Raw genomic sequence first — 20,186 nt, forward strand, 5'->3', positions numbered from 1 at the left:
CTGATGTTTTTCCGTGAAAGCAACATAAATTTTAAGGAACAGTAATCGAAGAACATGGGGCTCAAACCCACGACCCTGAGATTAAGAGTCTCATGCTTTACCGACTGAGCTAGCCGGGCTTCTCAACATCTACCCTGTCAATCCCCTTCAGAATATTGTCCGTTTCAACGAGATCACCTCCCATTCTTCGAAACTCCAGAGAGTATCGGCATATTCTACACAATCTCTCATCATAGGACAGCCCTCTCATCCCAGGAATCAATCTGTTGAACCTCTGTTGCACCATCTCCAAGGCAAGTATATCTTTCCTTAGATAAGTACTATGGGCGAATATCCTGTTTTTCTGCTGATTCTACGGTTGTATAAAAAGTTATTATAATTCAACAGTCGCTGGGCAAACATATTTGTATTTCCTTCAGTGTGCAATACATGTCGGTGCATTAATGCTGATTGAAACAATTATTCAGTATTTCACCGACTTGAATTATTTTTAATCAACTTGCTCTGTAACAATGCTTTCCCTGATCGAAAATCAAACACTGACCACAGCAATGAGAACACCAAACCCTAACCACTAGACTGCCAGGGAGCACTGTTTGCAGTTGCCCCATAGTACCGAATATATAGCCCACAGTACAAGAGTAAGGAAGTCTTGCTACAATTGTACAGGGCCCTGGTGAGACCACACCTGGAGTACTGCACAGAGTTTTGGTCTCCTTATCTGAGGAAGGACACACTTGCCGGGGAGGTGGTACAACAGAGGTTCACCAGATTGATTCCTGGGATGAGAGGACTGTATTAAGTTGAGAGATTGTGTAGAATGGGCCGATACTCTCCGGATTTTAGAAGAATGAGAGGTGATCTCATTGAAACACACAATATTCTGAAGGGGATTGACAGAGTAGATGCTGAAAGGTTGCTTCCCCCGGGATGGAGTATCTAGAACCTGGGGGCACAGTCTCAGGTTAAGGGGTCGGCCATTTAAGACATAGATGAAGAGGAATTTCTTCACTCAGGGGGTTATGAATCTGTGGAATTCTCTGCCCCACAGGCCTGTGGATGCTGAGTCTCTGAATATATTCAAGGCTGCGTTCGATAGATTTTTGGAGTCTCAGGGAATCAAGGGATCGGGAGATCGAGCGGGAAAGTGGAGTTGAGATCGACGATCAGTCATGATCACATTGAATGGTGGAGCAGGCTTGAGGGGCCGTATGGCCTACTACTGCTCTGATTTCTTATGTTGTTATCTGTGCTGACTCTGTGAAAGAAGGTTCCAATTAGTCCCATTCCCCAGCACCCTGCAAATGTTTATTTTTCAACTATCTTTCCCTTTGGAAAGTTAATATTAAATCTGCTTCCAAAACCCTGTCAGGCAGAAAAATATTCACATTAATTTTATACAGCCCCATTTTAGACATTACTTTCCCTGCTTTGCATGTCATGCGTGGGCAAATGCACGGCAGATGAAGTATGATGTGGATAAATGTGAGGTTATCCACTTTGGTGGTAAAAACAGAGAGACAGACTATTATCTGAATGGTGACAGATTAGGAAAAGGGGGGGTGCAATGAGACCTGGGTGTCATGGTACATCAGTCATTGAAGGTTGGCATGCAGGTACAGCAGGCGGTTAAGAAAGCAAATGGCCTGTTGGCCTTCATAGCGAGGGGATTTAAGTACAGGGGCAGGGAGGTGTTACTACAGATGTACAGGGCCTTGGTGAGGCCGAACCTGGAGTATTGTGTACAGTTTTGGTCTCCTAACTTGAGGAAGGACATTCTTGCTATTGCGTGAGTACAGTGAAGGTTCACCAGACTGATTCCCGGGATGGCGGGACTGACATATCAAGAAAGACTGGATCAACTGGATTGTATTCACTGGAGTTCAGAAGAATGAGAGGGGATCTCAGAAACATTTAAAATCCTGACGGGGTTCGAGAGGTTAGATGCAGGAAGAATGTTTCCAATGTTGAGGAAGTCCAGAACGAGGGGTCACAGTCTAAGGATAAGGGGTAAGCCATTTCGGACCGAGATGAGGAGAAACTTCTTCACCCAGACAGTGGTGAACCTGTGAAATTCTCTACCACAGAAAGTTGTTGAGGCCAATTCACTAAATATATTCAAAAACGAGTTTGATGTAGTCCATACTACTAGGGGGATCAAGGGGTATGGCGAGAAAGCAGAAATGGGGTACTGAAGTTGCATGTTCAGTCATGAACTCATTGAATGGCGGTGCAGGTTCAAAGGGCCGAATGGCCTACTCCTGCACCTATTTTCTATGTTTCTATTTTTCTGTGAATTATTATCTTGTCTCATTTTACACACTGCATTTTAGGACATTGCTTTAAAATGTTTGGTGCCTGCGACACCAGATATTGCTAGATTTAGTCACACACCATCCTGACTTGGAAATATATCGGTCGTTCCTTCATCGTCACTGGGTTAAAAGTCTCGAACTCCCTCCCTAACAGCTCTGTGGGAGCATCTTCTCCACACGGACTGCAGCGGTTCAAGATGGTGGCTCACCACCACCTTCTCAAGGGCAATTAGGGTTCGACAATAAATTCTGGCCTTGCCAGTGACACCCAGATCCTGTGAACTAATATAATGAAACACTATTTTAGGAGTCTGGTTCAAAATATTCTTTGCTGACGACACCAGGAATCTGGGGCAACTTTTGTCAAATTGGGCTCAAAACTGGAGCGGTAATTCCTACCGTGCACAGAAAATAGAATCAGTATTAAAGATAAAATCACATGGTGCTCATTTTCAGAATCAACGCAGTAAGATTTGAAATAAAGTGAAAGAATTTCATAGTGAAAGGATTTGGAAATTAAATGTGACTTGTATTTCGCTCTTTAATTCAACTTTGTGGCGTCTGTCTGCCATTCATGTCTCTGTTGAATAAGGAAGGAGGGGTTTGACATTGACCAGACTGCACTCTTCCTGATATTTGTGGGCTCATTGTTTATAATGAGATGTTTCTTAACTATTGGTCAGTGCCCACTTTAGCTCAGCCGTTGATTCGGAGTACCAACTTTGTGAAAAGTTTGAATTTGTCTTAATGCACTTGCTGCCTGGTGTTTTTGTTGTCATTTTCAATCCCCTTCTTTCGCACTGACGCAAATTGTAACCGTGTTTTTTAATTAGCAGTGCGAGATTTTTGCAGGGCATATTTAAATGCTTCACAAAAACTTTCCAATCACTTCAGTTACCAGGGTTCGATTCCCAGTTAGGGAAGTAATTTTGCTACCACTAAGTGAAGTAATTTAATTAAATTACACAGATGACCCAAAGCACTTCAGAGTGGTGTCAAAACAAATGCGTTGATAATTAGAAATAAGGAATGTCAGAAGTTGGACTTGAGTTTCGGGGATGGAGTATCAATAACCCTCTGTGCACTGGAACTGGGAAGGGTGAATAATGAATGAGTTGTTTCCGGGTTTGAAATGCGGCTTAGATCTGCTGGTATTAACCGATAGCATTGTTGAGCAGAATGAAAGAAATGCTAACATGATCACTGAGGGACAGTCGATACTTCAACAACTTCATTTTAATAATTTGTGAAACTTTAATCATTGAGGAAGTTTTATTCCCTTTCTGATTTTACACACTCTGTATTTTAGGAGACTGGTTTTAAATGTTCATTGCTCATCATGGAAGCAGAGAAGTTTACAGGACGGAAGGAGGGAATGAACAATTAAAATCAGTTTTTGTTACAAAAATAACATTTTCATTTGGTTTTCAAACCAGGGATTTTTCGCGGGTGAGGCGAACATGATAACCGCTACACTACGGAAACTGCTGCTTAGTGCAGTACCCAGAGAGAAGTGTTCAGCGACAAGCTGAAATGCTGAATCCGTTTCTGCAAAAAATTCCTTTCACAAACATTTCTCTGACCGAAACTGCACAAAACAAGAATGTTCCTTTCAAATGTGCCAATTATTTTCGTTATGCTTTTATTTTGCTTTCATGGGATAAAATAATTAATGATTCGATAATCTTCTTTTACACAATGAAAGAAATGCTAACTGAGAGAAAGTCAATCCGTCAATAATTTGTTCTGTGCTCTGCATGTTTGTAATGTCGCCAAGTTTGTTGATGATACAAAGATAGGTGGGAAAGCAAGTTGTGAGGAGGACGCAAACAATCTGCAAAGCGATATTGATAGGCTCAGTGGGTGGGCAGAAATTTGTCAGATGGAGTATAATGTGGGAAATATGAGGTTATCCACTGTGGTAGCAATAATAAAAAAGCAAATAATTATTTAAATGAGGAGAGATTACGAAATGCTGCGGTGCAGAGGGACCTGGGGGTCCTTGTACATGAAACACAAAAGGTTAGTATGCAGGTACAGCAAGTAATTAGAAAGGCAAATTGAATGTTAGTCTTAATTACAAGGGGGATGGAGTATAAAAGCAGGGAAATCCTGCTACAACTGTACAATTGTGAGACCACCAAGTGCAGAAACTCGAAAGGAATATAAGAAGTGCAGGGGTGCAATTAAAAAATATATCAGGAAAGCAAAGAGAGAGCATGAAAAAATGTTGACAAGTAAAATCAGGAAAAACACAAACACAAAGACATTAAGTGTAAGAGGATAACTCGGGATAGATTGGAGCCTATTAGAGACCACAAAGGAAATCTGTGTGTGGAGGCAGAAGACGTGGCTATGATTCTTAATCGATACTTTGCCTCTTTTTCACAAAAGAGAGGGGCTGTTGATGTAGCACTTCAAAGACCGGACCTTGTCCGGGTGAAATGTGCCCGCACTGTCTCAGTTGCTTTTCTACCGAGAGCACCTCTGGTTCTTCTAATGAGTCGAGTCGAGTCGGTCTTAATTCAACATCAGCTCTTTATTTCTCCAGCATATGCACGATGTTTTATAAATATATTAAGAGCAAGAGGATCCAGATCGACTACATCGGACTCCTACCGGCCGCCCAGGGGGGCTATAAATACTGCCTCGTCCTGGTGGATGTGTTTACCAAGTGGGTGGAAGCCTTCCCTTGCCGAACAGCTACCACGGTGGGGACTGCAAAAATCTTGGTGAGGGAGGTGTTCTCTCGGTGGGGTCTACCTCAAATCGTGGAGTCCGACCGGGGAAGCCACTTCACCGGCCAGGTGATGCAGGCCACCCTAAAGTTGCTGGGGATAAGAGCCAAATGGTATGTCGCCTACAACCCTCAGTCCTCAGGCCCCATAGAACACCTGAACCGGACCCTAAAGGAGAGGCTGCTCAAGGAGAAGGGAGACTCACCTAACAAGTGGGTGGAGGTCTTACATTTGGTCCTCATGGGAATCCGGGCCAGTCAGTCAAATAGCACAGGGTACTCACCCCATGAGCTGATGACATGCCGGATCATGAGAACCCCAGTGCATGTGTTGGCGCCGGTTCTCACCGAAGGGCAGCTCCGAGAGGTGAACCGGGACGGGTTTGTCAGGAACCTGTTTGAACACCTCAAACAGATTCACTGGCAGGCTGCTAGTAACATGGGCAGACAGCATCAGAGTAATCAATTGCTGCTAGAGCCAAGCAAACACCACGAATGGGAGATAGGGGACCAAGTCATGGTAAAGAACTATGCTCGGCTCGGGGTTTTTGAAGCATTATATATGGGACCATACAGCAGAGTCGACAAGGCTAGCCCTATGGTCTATGCGGTTCGACTGCCTCGCCGGGTGAAGTAGTATCACATTAATCAGTGTAAATTGTTTGACCCCAAAAGAGGTAAAAAACAGAGGGGACGAGCAAGGGAAGGGAATCAGGCACTGGGGGAAGAACAGGCCCCGGTATTTTGGAGGCTCCGGAGGAGGCAGCGGGTCCCGAAGCTCTACAGCCGGGGCTGGTTCACTGCTCCAGTAAGGCTATCCCACCACTGGGTAGAGGGTCCCAGCCCACTAACAGAAGTAGGGAGAAAGGCTCTACCATTAGCAAGGTTCAAGGGGAAGCTGAATCTCCCATGGTGGATCAGCTGGGGCTAGCCCAAGAGGTGGAGGAGATGGCATTGCATCCCATAACGGGGGACTCTGCACCGACAGTAAGGAGGAGTGACAGAGTGCCACAGCCCAGGGCGCCGTGGTCCCCAGTTTACTTAGCCTCCAGCCCCAGACCGATAAGGCGAAAGACAACAGGGAGGGTGCTCTGTTGCGCTAGCAAGGGTCTCCCACCGATTATCCGGGGCTCGGGAAGGCCTTGGAGGGCAGCACAAGACTCATTGGGCCTAAGTTTCCACAAGAAAAAAAACGGGCGCCCCTCCTAGCTGGGCGCCCGTTTTTCGCGCCTAAAACGGCGCCTAAAAAGATCCTCGGTATTCACCACCGACTTACAGGTCCTCTGGCCCTCGGCGCAGCCAGCACGAGCTGTGGGGGGGCGGGATGGAGCCAGGTCCCGGCGCTGAAAACAGTGCCGGGACCTCTGCACATGCGCGCTACAGTGGGCACGCAAGTGCTGTAGCTCCAGGCACCGAACTGTGTGGGAGGGGCCCGAAGCACGCAGCCCCTAGCCCTGGCTGAATGGCCTCACTGGGGCTGCGTGAATAAGACTCCTCCCACGGCCAGCTCCTGTTCCCCCCCCCGACAAGACCCGACACCCGCTGCCCCCCCCCCGCCGACCAGACCCGACCCGATACCAACTCCCCCACCCCGCCCCCACAGACCAGACCCGACAGCCGCTCCACCCCCCGCCCCAACCCGAGACCCGCGCCCCCCCCCGACTGACCCGACCCGACCCGCGCTCCTGTTCCCCGACCCGAACCGCCCCCCCCCCCCCGCCACTGGACCCGACTCCCGACTCCCGGACTGGATCCGATGCGACCTGACCTCTCCCTTCCCCACCGCCCCCCTCCTCTCCCCCCACTCCCTCCCTCCCCTCTCTCTCTCCCTCCCTCCCCTCTCTCTCTCTCTCTCCCCCTCCTCTCCCCCCACTCCCTCTCTCCCCTCTCTCCCTCCCTCCCTCCCCTCTCTCTCTCCCTCCCTCCCCCTTTCTCTCTCTCTCTCCCTCCCTCCCCCCTTCTCTCTCTCTCTCCCTCCCTCCCTCTCTCTCTCTCTCTCTCCCCCTCCCACCCCCCTCTCTCTCCCTCCCTCCCCTCTCTCTCTCTCCCTCCCTCGCTCCCCTCCTCTCCCTCCCTCCCTCCCCCCGCTCTCTCTCTCTCCCTCCCTCTCTCTCTCTCTCTCTCTCTCTCTTCCACTCAGCGACACGAACGGCTGCAGAATTCTCCCTGGCTGAAGCACTTTCACACAGGTAGGAAGATGGTTTATTTAATCTTTTCTTGGTTTATAAATGTTTATTCAGGTTGGATTTATTTGTATAATATTTGTAGAAGTATAAATAAGGATTTATTGTCGAATTTAATGAGTTCCCTTCCGCCCCCCTCGTTCTGGACGCCTAATTTGTAACCTGCGCCTGATTTATTAATGTGTAGAACAGATTTTTTCAGTTCTACAACAATCTTCACTGGCTCCATTCTACTTTAGTTTGGAGTACATTTTCACTGTGCAAACTTTCAAATAAGGCGTCATTGGCCGGACATGCCCCCTTTTGAAGAAAAAATTCTGTTCTAAACGAGAACTGCTCTACCTGACCAGAACTGCAGAAAAAAAATGTGGAGATTTGCGATTTCTAAAATAGTCCATTCTCCACCAGATGCTACTAAAAATTAGGCGCGTATCATGTGGAAACTTTCGCCCAGCGGAGGGCATCCTGGTCCCCAGGGTACGGTCAGCCGAGTGGTCGACGACGCCTGCACAGTGACAGGATATAGCCTGGCCACCCGGGGACGGGTGGCGCTGTATATATTTTTCCTTCCTGTTTTGTTACTTTGTGTTGTGTGTATATGTATTTAGGTAAGGCAGTGACGGTTGGGTAGAGCATTTTTGTGTTTGGAACATGTTAAGTGGGCCGAGCCTGGAGACGTCTCTCAAGGCAAGGCCACTTTCTTCTTGCCTTTTAGATGTCAACACCTTCCTACTGGACGTTAGTGATGTTGGTATCGCTAAGGATCTGCACCGGGCACCGAGGGGACACCGATGACTCCCTAGTTTTCGGATGCTCTGGGGGCAGAGCGCCGACAGTGACCACAGGAGAAGGGACTCCGGCGGCGGATGGCCGGGTCACCTACTCCCACGAGGGGAAATGGCCTGGGTGGTTGAGATCGAACTCCACCAAGTACTCCAACCATAAGGACTTTACCTACGGAGAGGCCTCCATCCCCTGCCCGGAGATCACTGTGGCCACTTCCAGAGTGAGAGTGACAGAAGGCAGGAAGGTATGCCTAACTTGTCAAGGGGACACACCTCTGGGACGGTGGTGGTGGCTCAGAAAGCTCAAGTGGGACATGCGAGACCGACACTCGGACTGGGAACGTCTGGATAATGATACCGACCGAACCATCATGGGGTCATCTGGCGGGGTAACGGTGTGCTGGGAGAAATGGTGGGCGTACGACCAAGGAATTTATTTGTGTATGTGGGGATCCACTCGCGTGTGTTCAGAGGGGGTCTCCATTGCTTTTTATAGGTGGTGGCAGGATGTCGGGGATGGGGTGGTGTGGGATCGCAGCGGGGAGGCGTGTGTGATCCCCAATCCCCGGGTACCAGTAAATGCCACCGAACTTGTAGTTCGGGAAAGAAAACCCCCACCCACGGCCAAGCCCACCGTCCCACACCAGGGGGCCGGGGAATGGTTTAGTGTTGGTCCCTACCGAGAAACTATTTTATCAGGGGGTACACTACGCAGTGGCATCAGTGGTGCTAAATCTGACAGAATCCGCCTACCTACGTGGTGTCCCCGGGAAACCTAGCTGTTATACCAGGCTCTGCTGCGCGAGATGTTCCGGAAGTTCTATGAACTGGACTTCGGGGATGTCAAAGTGACAGACTTCTATAAACAGTGGTATAGGGCCGAACCGGGCAGGCAGAGGCGTGGCACTTTAAATGACATTCTTACGGGGTTTAACACCGGGGCGTCCGCCATAAACAGTTTGGATAACATGCAGCTGGCCCTCCAGATAAATGGGTTCAAGAATCAGCTAAGCAAAGTCCTGGGGGACGAGAATACCCGTAGTGGGATCCGCGCTCCACGAAGAGGTGGCAATGACAGTTCACTTAAAGGAGATTATCTCTCAATTGGAGGCGCAGGCCAGGGCTGTAAACGCCTTGATTCGGGAGGATAGAAACGCCTCCGATCAAGCCGCCCAAAATGAGGTGTGCGTGCTCTATGGGGCCTGGTTGCTGGGAGAGGGACAGAGTAACCTCGAGGATCTGAGACAGGGACAGGTCCCCTCCTGGATCAGCAACCAGCACTTAGCAGCACTGCATCCTTATGATAAAATTTTGAGTCCTTGCCAACTTCGTGTAGCGTCGGAAGCCGACCCGGTACCGGTGGACTGTGGAAAGTCAAACCATACCATCATGGGTGTGGTGGTCAGGATGACCGTGATGGGGGTGTCCCCACGGCCAGCACCCCTGTACCGAGTGGAGAATGTGGGAGTCATTCGTGGAGGGGTGCATGTTCGATTCCAAGAGGTCCCACCTTATGTCACAATGTGGGAGCACACTGTGACAGGTACAGACCTCTCGGGTTGTCGGAGCAGGGGAGCACAGGTAATCCTGTGCCCCCAGCACTTGAACGCTTTTGCAAGGCCACAATGTGGGTTCAGCACTGCTGGGGCAGAGCCTATCAATTGCACAATGGAGGTAATGGCCCCTAACCACGTGCCTCCACAGGTAGCATATGTAGGCGGTGGGACATATTGTGTCACCACAAGTGCCCAACGGTATGAACATGGACCGGGAAGGTGGTGTCCAATACTGTACAGCAGCTTTTGCTTTAAACCCAGGGCAGAGGTTCAATTGGCACACACCAGAATCACACCCATCCCTGAACCTTCCACGATTCACCTCACGGTACAAAACAACCTCAGCCACCTACAACAATATGTCGCCCAGTTTGGCTATCCCATTGCCCCACTACCTGAGAAACTTACAGCCCTCCTCCAGGCAGTGGATTTGTCTCAAAAAAATTTTTACACCATGGAGCAGAAAACTGAAATTCTAGCAGGGGAGATTGCCCAGATTAAACCCTCACCATGGTGGGATTTGGGAATACGGGCAGACATACCTGCATGGATCCGGGTGGGATCACATGCCTTAGTAATCGGCCAACTCCTGATTGTAGCTTATCTGCTAGTTACAAGCTGTAAGCTCAGGAGAAAAAGAAAAAGAACGCAGTTTCTCAGGCTACTACACAGCCAGGAGAGCTGTTGCTAAACACTCAAGGTGTGTAAACAAAGCTTGACCGCGACACTTCGGCGGTTTTGTTATTTCCAGGGATGACTGCGTTTTTCATACATGGCTCCTGGGGAGTTTGCAGGGCAGGTTTCTTTGTTTTACGTTTGAGACTGAAATGAGACTCAATGTACAATTATTGCTGTCACCTTAAGTACATATATGTATGTTGCTGTCGTGTATTGTAACCTGTTGGATTTCTGTGTTTAGTACCGCGTTAAAAGGAATTACGATCTATATCGACGGGATCAGTTTAGAGTTAAACTGGGGAAAGTTGGGCAATTTGGGAGACCTAGGGTTTTCTCACCACCCTGGACTTTGACACACTCGAGTGGTGTCTGACTGTGTCAGATTGGGGATTATGTAGGGGAGGATGAAAACCCCCACATTTTACCCAGAAGGAAAAGGGCTGTGGGATCAGTCTGTGCTGTGAATTGAAACCGATGGAAGGAAAACTTTGGGACACAACTGAATGGACACCCCCCCCCCACCCCGCAGTGTTTGGACCCATAGGAAAGGGAATTTAATTTGGAACTATCTACCAGAAAGTTTGAAATCCTAAAGTGCACATGGAAGAAACTACGAACTTTAATCGAATTTTGGATTTTTTAAAAGGTGTATGTTGGGTCTGCAAGAAAAGGGGTGGAGTCAATATCAAAAGGGCCAGTTTGGACATTGGACCTAATCAAATTGTCTGGGTACTGTATACCCTCGAAACCTGCCCCTTGAAAACATCAGCATTTAAACAATGCCACATAGATATTCCAACACCTTTTTCATCAGGCATAGAAATATCTGGCTCAGGCCAGACTAGCACAATGGCTACAAGAGGCCAATGCAATCAACACCCACTCAAACCTTGAGTAGGTTAAGATCAGTGGGAAAAAAAAAACTCAATCTAAAACTGCTGCATTTTTCAAAATCAAAAGTCCACCAATGAGAAGAATAGACTTCAGCAGGAGAGGCGGACTGGATAATCTGGCTTTAAAAAAGGGGTTTCTGACGTAGTGAGGAAAGAAGTGATGATTTTCCCTGCCCTCGTGATTCAACAGCCACAACCACAAACCTCTCGACACTGAAGGAAAACCAGTGCCCGAAGACACCGAAGATAGAAGAAACAAACCACCAGACTGCGGAAGTCACAGTAGTGAGTATAACCTCTGGTCCCCAGAACTCCCAACTCAGTTAGGCCAGGAAAGGTGGGAGGTTGGGCATTGTACTGCAAAACTGGTGTAAAGATTTTCGTTTGGTCCGTTTAGTGGGATTTAGGGGGATTGTTTTGTTGGTGTATGTTGCTGTTTGTTGCAGAAGCCCAGAGAGAGACACCCAAGGTACAACAACCCTGTGAAAACCCTTTACAGCTGTTCAATCCCACCCTTTCCCTTTCCCTTTGCTCTCCTTGAACCTTTGTTGGTTTCTCTCTGTTCCATCACCATTCTCGGTGTTACTGCGTCGGTTAGTGCATAAAATGGTCATGTGACCAAATGCTCTCAGAACTCAACAGGAGCCCGATAATTTCAGCCGAACGTCACGCACTGCTTGTAGCGCACGATTGTGTGTGTGAGAGCGGTTATATCTTCAGATTCTCAGTGGGATTACTTATGGAGTGCACAGCTCGCAGTCTGGACTGCAAACCGCTCATATTTCCGCTCATATTGCTCTGTCAATATCCACCGTGAGGCTCGTTAATAGCAAACGTAATATTCCTGAAAGCAAAGAGCTGTTTCCAAACCGAAAAACGTGCAGACCAAATGCACTATTTCTTCTTCACACTTCAGACTGCACTTCCTCAGCGGGGACAATGCTAGAAATACACAGCCATCAACAATTGAATAATCGGTGTTTGTGACACAGTAGGAGGCCATTCTGTCCAGCACATATCTGCCAGCGGTTTGTTAGAGTAATCGAACACTACTCCCTCTGCTCTGCTCTCTCCCTCCATAGTCTTGTGTCTTCATCTGAGTCAAATATTGCTCACTTTTGCCTCAGAAGTTGCAGTGGTGTCTGCCTCAAGTACTTCCTGGAGACAAGCATTCCCCTTCCCCAAAAATTCCTCCTGTACAAACATCATTTATTATCTCCTCTTACTCTCTTAATGTTTGTATAAACAGTGGAACAGTGTTTCCAGATTATACAACATATGAACATAAGAAATAGGAGCAGGAGTAGGCCATACGGCCCTCGAGCCTGCTCCGCCATTTAATAAGATCATGGCTGATCCGATCATGGACTCAGCTCTACTTCCCCGCCAGCTCCCCATAAGCCCTTATCCCATTATCGTTTAAGAAACGATTTCTGTCTTAAATTTATTCAATGACCCAGCTTCCACAGCTCTCTGAGGCAGTGAATTGCACAGATTTACAATTCTCTGAGAGAAGAAATGTTTCCCCATCTGCGTTTTAAATGGGTGGCCCCTTATTCTAAGATCATGCCCTCTAGTTCTAGTCTCCCCCATCAGTGGAAACATCCTCTCTGCATCCATCTTGTCAAGTCCCCTCAAAATCTTATACGTTTCAATAAGATCACCTCTCATTCTTCTGAACTCCAATGAGTAAAGGCCCAACCTACTCAACCTTTCCTCATTAGTCAACATAGAAACATAGAAACATAGAAAATAGATGCAGGTGTAGGCCATTCGCCCCTTCGAACTTGCACCACCATTCAATATGATCATGGCTGATCATTCACCTCTGTACCCCTTTCCTGTTTTCTCTCCATACCCCTTGATCCGTTTAGCCATGAGGGCCATATCTAACTCCCACTTGAATATATCGAATGAACTTGTATCAACAACTATCTGCAGTAGGGAATTCCACAGGTTCACAACTCTCTGAGTGAGGACATTTTTCTTCATCTCTGTCCTAAATAGCTTACCCCTTATCCTTAGACTATGTCCCCTGGTTCTGGACTTTCCCAACATTGGGAACATTCTTCTTGCATTTAACCTGTCCCGTCCTGTCAACCCGCTCCTCTCCGGAATCAACCTAGTGAACCTTCTCCGAACTGCCTCCAAAGCAAGTATATCCTTTCGTAAATATGGAAACCAAAACTGCACGCAATATCCCAGGTGTGGCCTCGCCAATACCCTGTATAATTGTTGCAAGGCTTTCCTGCTTTTATACTCCATCCCCTTTGTAATAATGGCCAAGATTGCATTGGTCTTCCTGACCACTTGCTGTATCTGCATACTATTCTTTTGTGTTTCATGCACAAGTACCCCCAGGTCCCGCTGCATTGCAACATTTTGCAACCTTTCTCCATTTAAATAATAGCTTGCTCTTTGATTTTTCAGCCAAAGTGCATGACCTCACACTTTCCGACATTATACTCCATCTGCCAAATGTTTGCCCACTCACTTAGCCTGGGGCAACTGCGGGAACCAGACCGCTTCCAGGCATCCACAATGAAGCACGCTTTATTTTGGAAACGTAAAGCTGAGAGTGGACAAGTTCCAACCTGGTCAGAGCAATCTGAAGCTTTCATCATTGACACCCTGGTTAAAGATGTCTTGTAACATGTGCTTGCATTAGTCTCTGTGGCACAATGGGCTAGTGTGTTCGTCTGTTAACTGTTCGAGCCCACCCTTGGAAAAAGCCTTTAACTGTTAATTTTCCCTCTGAGGATTCAGTGCCCCACAGTTCCAGGTTGTCAATGTGCATTTTGGCTGCGCGAATATATTCTGCAAACATTGCCAGCTGCACTGTTATCCGGTGAGTTCCCACTCCAATACATTTGGGAGCATTCAGTTTGAGTAAAACGATTAAAAAAATAGACTGATCATGTTCCTGCAGCAAACACATTGGAAATAAATGTCGTCATTGGGTTTGAAGATACTGTTGGAAATTGATTCTATGGATACATATATAGAACTGGAACATGCCATCGCACCATGTGACACGATATTTAATTTCTGGCTATTGTACAGATGGTATTAGGGGAAACAATTCAGAATACGCTGGATAATTTTAATGGTATTTTACCTGCATCTAATAATGAATATTTGTTGAAGAGAAATGCACCATCACCGTTTTGTCATTTGATCTCTCCTGCCTTCCACCCTGCCCTCCCCCATTTCCCTGCCTCTGCACTTGCTTAAAACTTGTTGCAACTCGAACATTTCCCAGTTCTGGAAGGGAACTTGGGACTTCCAGCGGGAGTTTAAAGACTCTGTTGTGGATATTTTTCTCCGTCTGACTTCTGCCGTTTGGAACGGTGAAATGTTTGTTAAAGAGAGTCAGTGCAGAAGATTCACCATTTCACCTTATTCCTGAACACTGCCTTCTTACCTGAGGACAAAACGTTTCAAACATTGCATTCCAGATCGTAACATCTCGCTGAGTAAAAATATATCTCCTCTCCCCACATCCCCCGCCCTGGATTTTTCCTTTTAACAATTATCTTATGTCTGTGTCCTCTGGTTACCGACACTCCTGCCCGTGGAAACAGTTTCCCCATAATTCTGAAAACCTCTATTAAATTTCCCCTCAACTGTGATTACTGGGGTTCTATGTGGAAAGGGTCAGTTCATCCACTTTGCACCGAAGAATGATCGGCCGGGGCATGATCTAAAAACATTGGGCCCAAGTTTCCACATGATTCGCGCCTGATTTTTAGGAGCAACTGGTGGAGAATGGACTATTTTAGACATCGCAATTCTCCACATTTTTTTTTCTGCAGTTCTAGTCAGGTAGAACAGTTCTAGTTTAGAACAGAATTTTTTCTTCAAAAGGGGGCGTGTCCGGCCACTCACGCCTGATTTGAAAGTTTCCACAGTGAAAATGTACTCCAAACTAAAGTAGAATGGAGCCAGTGAAGAATTTTGTAGAACTGAAAAAATCTGTTCTACACATTAAAAAATCAGGCGCAGGTTACAAATTAGGCGTTCAGAACGAGGTGGGGGGGAAGGGAACTCAGTAAATTTGACAATAAATCCTTATTTATACTTCTACAATTATTATACAAATAAATCCAACCTGAATAAACATTTATAAGCCAAGAAAAGATTAAATAAACCATCTTCCTACCTGTGTGAAAGTGCTTCAGCCAGGGATAATTCTGCAGCTGTTCGTGCCGCTGAGCGGGAAGGGGAGAGCGAGAGAGAGGGGGGGAGGGAGGGAGAGAGAGGGGAGGGAGGGAGAGAGGGGAGGGGGAGGGAGGGAGAGAGGGGAGGGGGAGGGGGAGGGAGGGAGAGAGGGGGAGGGAGGGAGAGAGGGGGAGGGAGGGAGAGAGTGGAGCGGGAGGGAGGGAGAGAGGGGAGGGGGAGAGAGGGAGAGAGGGGAGGGGGAGGGAGGGAGAGAGGGGGAGGGAGGGAGAGAGGGGGAGGGGGAGGGAGGGAGAGAGGGGAGGGGGAGGGAGGGAGAGAGGGGAGGGGGAGGGAGGGAGAGAGGGGAGGGGGAGGGAGGGAGAGAGGGGAGAGGGAGGGAGAGAGGGGAGGGGGAGAGAGAGAGAGGGGAGGGGAGGAGGGAGCGGGTGTCGGGTCGTGGGGGGAGGGAGCGGGCCTCGGGTCGGGGAGCGGGCCTCGGGTCGGGACGGGGGGGGAGAGCGGGTCTCGGGTCTCTGTCGGGGCGGGGGGGAGCGGGTCTCGGGTCTCGGGTCGGGGGGCGGGGGAGAGCGGGTGTCGGGTCATGGGAGGGGCGGGAGAGCGGGTGTCGGGTCGGGTCGGGGCGGGCGGGGCGGGGGGAGAGCGGGTCTCGGGTCTCGGGTCTCTGTCGGGGCGGGGGGGAGCGGGTGTCGGGGCGGGGGGGGGGGGGAGAGAGCGGGTGTCGGGTCTGGTCGGCGGGGGGTGCGGGGGGAGCGGGTCTCGGGTCTCAGTCGGGGCGGGGGGGAGCGGGTGTCGGGGCGGGGGGGGGGAGAGCGGGTGTCGGGTCGGGTCGGGGGGGGAGCGTGTCTCGGGTCTCTGTCGGGGCGGGGGGGAGCGGGTGTCGGGTCGGGCGGGGGCGGGGGGGAGAGTCGGTGTCGGGTCTGGTCGGCGGGGGGGAGGGGGGTGGGAAGCCTTATTCACGCAGCTCCAGTGAGGCCATTCAGCAAGGGCTTGGGGCTTCGTGCTTCGGGCCCCTCCCACACAGTTCGGCGCCTGGAGCTCCTGAACATGCGTGCCCACTGTAGCGCGCATGTGCAGAGGTCCCGACACTGTTTTCAGCGCAGGGAACTGGCTCCGCCCCCCTGCAGCTCGTGCTGCGCTGCGCCCGTTTTTTTTCTTGTGGAAACTTGGGCCCTTAATGTTAGAGAATATTTTTTCTGTGTAGTAGCCGGTCCTGTTAATTTTAACAAAAATTGCATCGGATTCCTGGAGTCATAAGCACTTAAAATTTAAACCATTCTCCTAAAATACAGTGTGTAAATGAGATAGGGATAAAAGTTCATCACATGGAAAGAGAAAATAAATGATTGAAGCCACCACTGTCCCTCAGTAACCACATTATAATTTCTTTCATTCTGCAAAAAAAAGTTATCAGTCAATTGATGGTGATTAAATGAATTCTTATTTTTCACATTAGCTGCATGTCATCAATTATATACGGTTTAATTTGATAATCGTGTTGTAAATATTATCTCTCTGACCAAGAATCGAACCTGTGTTGCAATGGTGTAAGGGGTGGATTCAGCAAATCATTTGAATATGATCTCAAAGTGGCGTGAATTTATGATCACGGTTACAATTTGTTTTGGTGTGAATCAAGTGGATTGAAAATGACAATAATGTCACCAACTATAACGATGCAGCAATAAAACAATTTATAATTTGCTTATGGTCTGGCGGTAAGGGCTTGGTGATTTCACCGCTCTGTCCTGGGTTTGATTCCCAACCTGGGAAGTTGCACTTTCAATTCAAAACCTTACAAAAACAAGAATTCATCTATTATGCAAATCATGTATAACAAATAAGAATTATTGATTTAAATATTATTATGTTCGATGAAATTATTAGAATCTATGAAATTCTTTTGTAAAACTTCAACAATTTATTTTGCCCTGAGCATGTGAGGAATTTTTATCCCAATCTCTTTGGGGTTAATTTTGGTACAAATGATGAACCAGGGCACTGGGTGAGGCAAAGGTTTCTGTAGTGTAGCGGTAATCACGTTTGCCTCACACATGAAATGTCCCCGGCTCGGCCTTTTGGCTAAGATCATGCGTAACTGACCTGACAGGGGAGTAACCACCATAACCCCAAGGTGGTTCTCCCTGGATCAGGAAGGTATATGCTTCCTTTTTTGGAAATAGGAGGTGTGTGGGGGGCCAGACCCATCCACCTCCATGGCACGAACCTGGTATTGCAGTACTTCCAGGAACGGTGCAGTGGCTCTAGGCCTTTTGGGTAAGAGCATTGGCGCAGAGTGATCCTTGACGTGTGCAAGGTGACCTCTGGCGTTTGTGATTTGACAAAGAATTGGAACGATTGGCTGCGAATTTCAAAAAAAAAAAAAAATTCGAATATATTTGCTGTAAAATAAATTGAACAGAAGTAGCCCCAGGCTCCCTGTCTTATGAGCAATGAACATTTTAAATTTCCGAAAAAACAGAGTGTGTAAATTCAGATCGGGAATAACATTTCATCCTGCAATTATTAAAGTTCAGATATTGAATTTTCGACTGTCCTTCAGTCACATTCCGAACTCGAGCTCCCTCTGTGAGCGCCTAACCACTAAACGAGCAGGACACACGTTATAGAGTTTAATTCTGGACTTAATATTTTCTTTGCTGTTTCACAATAACCAGATCTATGCTCCAAAACCCATCTCACTGTTTCCCGATGTCAGGCAGAGAAACACATGGGACTGAATCAGTGACTTTGCTTTTTCGACCCTGTCTTCTGAAGCGCCGCACGGTCCCACTCCGACAGTCAATGAGCTGTTGGGACGTTAGTGTATCCAGGCTGTGGGTGGCCACCCCGAGCGCAGCAGAGGGGTTTCTATATTAGATCTGGGTGGGGACAATATTTCCCCTTCTGTCTTCCTCTTGTCTGTATCCCTCTGCTTTGGTTTCTGTAGTTATTCCTCCGGCCTCATTTTATGTGTTTAAAGCGGAACAAAAGATTAAGTGACGACACTCTGGAACAATTTCGTGAAGTGAAATAAAGAGCAATTAAAGAATAAGGGAGAAGCCACTGTCGCCCTTTTGACAGGAGAATAAACTCGCCCATGGCTGTTCATCCACAACAAGTTTAAACATAATCTTCCTGCACGGGATCCTTTCGCGTGGAAAGCAAACGTGATAACGGCTCCACTGCGGAAACCGCTCTGACCAGAAGTACAGCAGAGGGCAGCTGACCAGTGAATGCCTTCTGTGCTGATCGGGAATGTGCTGGCTCACCTTAAACAACTTCTGTCCCTCACTGACAACTGTCAATCCTTCTCCTCCGCTGCCCTTTACACAAACATGTCACTGATCCCCACCCACCACCCCACATCACCATCGTGCTATCTTCCATGTTAGCACAGTGGGGCCGCGGAGACACCTACTCTCTCCCCGCGGTTAGTGAACTCAGTCAGTCTGTAAAATTAAAGGGGAACAAGTGTCCCGCAAAGGGCACGGGAAGGAAGAGAGTCTGTAACCTGGGTTTAATTGTTTGTCAAAGGCTACCCGTCCTGTTGTGTATTTCCAGCAGTTTCCTACTTTCACAGGAGGAGATACCGGGGCTGGACTTTGCTCCTCAAATACAATGAGGTCGGGATAAAAGTTCCTCACGTACTCAGGGCAAAATAATTGATTGAATTTCTACAATGGATTAATGAATGATGTTTAAATCAATGAATCTTTTTTTCCACATGCGATGCATGTAACTCTTTCTCATAAGGTTTTAATTTTGATGGAAGTGCAATTTCCCTGGCCGGAAATCGACCCAGGGCCGCGGTGGTGAGAGCGCCGAATCCTAATCACTGGACCACCAGGGAATGCTGCATTGCTGCATCGCTGCATCGTAATGCTTGGTGTCATTATTGTCCTTTTCTTTAAACATAATAACTTAATTTATTTCTAGTCGGCTGGAAGTCAGAACATGATCCAAAAATTTAATTGTTTTACTTCAGCTGAATGCTCAGTAAAGTAATGGAGTGGGATCTCACTGGATAACAGCAGAGCTGGCAATGTTTGCAGAATATATTCGTGCAGCCAAAACGCACAATGACAACCTGGATCTGTGCGGCACCGAATCCTCGGGGAAAAAACAGTTAAAGGATTCACCCCTGGGTGGGCTCAAACCACCAACCTTTCGGATAAAAACCGAATGCACTAACCCATTGCATCACAGAGACTGATGGAAAAACACGTTGCAAGACATGCAAAACCAGGGTGCAAATCAGTTAAAGCTTTGGATTGCTCTGACCGGGATGGAATTTGTCCACTCTCAGTTGTACTTTTCCAAATAAAGGGTGGGCGATTCATTGTGGATGTGTGGAAGCAGTCTGGTCCCGCACACTGCAGACACTTCCATGTCACCGCCAACCAGCTCTCCTGCAACAGGGGTATCTGACAATTCAGAAGGATAGACAAGAAGGGAAAGGAGGTGGGGTAGCTCTGTTAATAAAGGATGATGTCAGCGAGAATGTCAGTGAGAGATGATATTGACTCGAATGAACAAAGTGTTGAATCATTGTGGGTGGAGATTAGAGATAGTGAGGGGAAAAAGTCACTGGTGGGCGTAGTTTATAGGCCCCCAAATAATAACTTCACGGTGGGGCGGACAATAAACAAGGGAATAATGGATGAATGTGAAAAAGGAACGGCAGTAATCATGGGGGATTTTAACCGACATATCGATTGGTCAAATCAAATCGCACGGGGTAGCCTGGAGGAGGAATTCATAGAATGCATACAGGATTGTTTCTTAGAACATTATGTTACCGAACCTACAAGGGAGCAAGATATCTTCGATTTGGTTCTGTGTAATGAGACAGGAATA

The 20,186-nt window shown here is 47.8% G+C and overlaps 1 non-coding gene and 1 pseudogene across 1 annotated transcript; one reads left to right on the forward strand and one right to left on the reverse strand.

The window, feature by feature from the left end:
• Positions 1-46: 46 nt before the first annotated feature.
• On the reverse strand, positions 47-122 carry trnak-cuu (transfer RNA lysine (anticodon CUU)). Its single transcript has one exon. It is a non-coding gene; the product is annotated as a tRNA-Lys (tRNA).
• A 17,266-nt stretch (positions 123-17,388) lies between these two features.
• Positions 17,389-17,590, forward strand: LOC139254836 (U2 spliceosomal RNA; annotated as a pseudogene).
• The last annotated feature ends 2,596 nt before the right edge of the window (positions 17,591-20,186 follow it).

This window comes from Pristiophorus japonicus, unplaced genomic scaffold (genome assembly GCF_044704955.1).
Source record: "Pristiophorus japonicus isolate sPriJap1 unplaced genomic scaffold, sPriJap1.hap1 HAP1_SCAFFOLD_58, whole genome shotgun sequence".
NCBI lineage: Eukaryota > Metazoa > Chordata > Chondrichthyes > Pristiophoridae > Pristiophorus > Pristiophorus japonicus.